The following is a 3,536-nucleotide window of genomic DNA, read 5'->3' as shown; positions in this document are numbered from 1 at the left end:
ATTGAACAACTATCTACGATGTTCCAGTGCCAAGCTATCTCTGGAAACAAAGAAAAAAAATATCCCGTTTAGGCAGAATGTTGTAGTAGCTGCCCCTTTTCTTGATTTTCAAGCCAATATATTTCCCTTGCTGTTCAAGCCAAGGGACAGAAAGTTTACTATACAGGGGTTTCGGATAAGGTGGTTCTAATGGTGTACTTTTTGTTTTGATCTGACCCCTTTTTTAGGAGCTATGGTTTATATATTTCTTAACATTGGACGTGATCCTCTCTTACTAGGTTGCTAGCTACCGCTGCAACCCAGATCTAGCTACCGCTGCAACCCAGATATACATGATATAATGTCTCAGTCAAATATTATACGAAGCCTTCGGTAGCTCAGTTGGTAGAGCGGTGGACTGTAAATCCATAGGTCGCTGGTTCAAATCTGGCTCGAAGAAAATATTTACCACCTTTATTTTCAACTATATTCTGTCCCGTGATTTAAATTAAAAAACCACAGAAAATCAGGCAACTAAGCAACTCCTTTACATGTAGATGTTTATTCTATAGTAATTTTCAGATCGCTCCTTAATGTATAATTGATTTCACAATAATCCAAGCCGCCAAGGTAGAAATTAACCACTTTGTCAGTTGAAAATTTTAATGCTATATTATTTTCAAGGATATCAAAAAGAATTTGAAATAATTCAATATCCCTCGGATAGAGCTTGCAGATATCAGGGTGACATTGCCAATTTTTAACCTGCTGCCCAATTTTTGGTTTTGAATGTTTACTCAGATTGTTATAGGTGACTTCAGCCATCATAATTTCCTTGTCAGATCTAGTTTTAGAGCATTTTTCAATAGTTGTTTCGTACTTTTCAGGACAGTTTGTTCTACTACACAGAGAATTTTTTGCCAAATATTCAGTAGAACTAAACAAACTGTTTAAAACACAGTTAGAAATGCTTTTTTCTTGAGTCGGTGTTCCAGGAATTTGTTCTAAATCATTAGTCTTACAAACACATTTACTAATAACCCTAACAGGCTCGTTTTCACCATAATTGAAAAACATTGCTTTTTCTTCGCTGTTGATAGGTATGCTTGTATATATATTTTTATTGCTGCTACATAAACTGCAATTGCTCCTTCCAAAATTAATATACAAATTTTCTAAGAAGTAAACCTCCGTATATTCACTGTGTTGTCGAACATTTTCCATTGCATCTATAAACTGTTCCGCAGTTGCCAATCCATACCTTGGAAGCTTTTCATTAAACTGACAACATTTCTTTTGGATATTACTATGAAGCTTTGCTAAAGAATTTCTAGCCGACTTTTCAACAGCATCCGCTCTTTCAAAGAGAATTTTAATCTGTAATTTTGAATACTTTTCGTGATCCCGATAAAACATGCGTAAAATGTTTCTCAATTTACAAAGATCAGCCTGCATTTTTGCCATCTTCTTGTATTTCTGAATGTAATTTTTCCCTTTGTCCTTATGCGTTCTTCGGTACAACCTCAGAGAGAATTTAATTTTTTCATTATAGATTTTGTCACCCCAGTAATGCTCCTTGATCTTTTGTTTGGCTGTCTCAATTTTTACTTCTCGATACACCTGGACGGTTGAATACCTTTGCTTTTGGTTTTTCTTATATTTGATGCGGTAATCTTCATCATTGTGATAACTCTCCTTGATTTTTTGTTTGGCTGTCTCAATTTTTGCATGTCTATAATCTTCATCATTGTGATAACACATCTTGCTGTTTTGTTTTGCTCTCTCAATTATTACTTCTCGATACCCCTGGTCGGTTGAATACCTTTGTTATGCTCACTCAATTATTACTTCTCGATACGCCTGATCGGTCGAATACCTTTGCTTTTTTCTTTTCAAGATAATATCTCTGTTGTTTGTGTAGTACTGTTTTTTCAACTTGCGTGCAGCTTGCTTGATTGAAACCATTATTTAATTATGAATGAGAACATTTACAGTTCTGACTCTTTTTATATAGTAATTATGACGTCACGGCGTAATGATTTTATTGACGTCATAGCGCAATGATATTATTTCATGACGTTTTCAGAAACATCAATATAATTTCGTGTTTTTCTATTCCCGTCATAGCTCTAATATAAAACTATGATGACATTCTTTCTTTATCTAGTAGGGTTTCAGACAAGGTAATTCTAATGATGTACTTTTGTTTTGATCTGACTCAATTTTTAGGAGTTTTGTTATATTTCTTAGCATTGGACTGATCGTCTCTTGCTAGGTTGCTAGCTACTGCTGCAACCCAAATTCACATATATATTTATTTATAAGAGGCAGCCGGACCGAGTGGTCCAAGGCACTGGTGTTAGCTATCAGTCTCTTCGGAGGCGTGGGTTCAAATCTTACCGCTGGTATACGATTATGTTTGAAAGACTGCAGTGTGAAAAGACATCGAAAATGCAGTTTTTGGTGGAAAAATTTATTCTCTTTTAGAAATAATTTATTTTAATTACAAAAGGTTTTTAACTCAATTAATTTCCTTTAAAATGAGCTATTGAACAACCCTCTACGATGTTCCAATGCCAAGCTATCTCTGGATACAAAAAAAGAAAAGAGAAAAAATATCCCGTTTGGGGAGAATAACGTGGTTAAAGTCAATTTTCTTGATTTTCAAGCCAATATATTTCCCTTGCTGTTCAAGCCAAGGGACAGAAAGTTTCCTATACAGGGGTTTCGGACAAGGCGGTTCTAATGTTGTACTTTTTGTTTTGATCTGACTCTTTTTTAGGAACTATGGGTTTTTATATTTCTTAACATTGGACGTGATCGTCTCTTACTAGGTTGCTAGCTACCGCTGCAACCCGGATAATTTCCTAATTGGAATAGTAAGAGATGACCTGGCTATAAACTATGATAATAATCTTCGAAAATTTGAACCTTTAATAATTTATAATGATGTATAAAATAAATACTGTAATCTTAACTATAGTGAAGTTGCCTATACAACTTAGTATAGGGAAGAGTTAGATCTTTATTATAACATCAAAAATACAGTTTTTAATCGAAAAATGTATTCTCTCTTAGAAATAATTTATTTTAGTTACGAAAGATTTTTAACCCACTTAATTTTCTTTAAAATGAGCCATTGAACAACTCTCTAGGATATTCCAGTGCCAAGCTATCTGTGAAAAATAAAAAAAGAAAAAAGAAAAAATATGCCGTTTAGGCAAAATTTTGTAGTAGCTGCCAATTTTCTTGATTTTCAAGCCAATATATTTCCCTTGCTGTTCAAGCCAAGGGACAGAAAATTTCCAATACAGGGGTTTCGGACAAGGTGGTTCAAATGGTGTACTTTTTGTTTTGATCTGACTCCTTTTTTAGGACCTATGGGCTTTTATATTTCTTAACATTGGACGTGATCGTCTCTTACTAGGCTGCTAGCTACCGCCGCAACCCAGATTTTCTTGATTTTCAAACCAATATATATTTCTTGTTATTCAAGCCAAGTGACGGTAATTTTCTTATATAGGGCTATTGTACAAGGCGGTTCTACTAGGGTACTT

The 3,536-nt window shown here is 34.4% G+C and overlaps 1 non-coding gene across 1 annotated transcript; it reads left to right on the top strand.

Annotated features, from left to right (window-relative positions):
- Window positions 1-366: 366 nt before the first annotated feature.
- Window positions 367-439, top strand: TRNAY-GUA (transfer RNA tyrosine (anticodon GUA)). The gene has a single exon. It is a non-coding gene; the product is annotated as a tRNA-Tyr (tRNA).
- Window positions 440-3,536: the final 3,097 nt, after the last annotated feature.

Source organism: Artemia sp. Qi Xiang Cuo, chromosome 1 (assembly GCF_049724085.1).
Source record: "Artemia sp. Qi Xiang Cuo chromosome 1, ASM4972408v1, whole genome shotgun sequence".
NCBI classification, from domain to species: domain Eukaryota; kingdom Metazoa; phylum Arthropoda; class Branchiopoda; order Anostraca; family Artemiidae; genus Artemia; species Artemia sp. Qi Xiang Cuo.
This window is presented reverse-complemented; position numbering and strand designations above follow the sequence as displayed.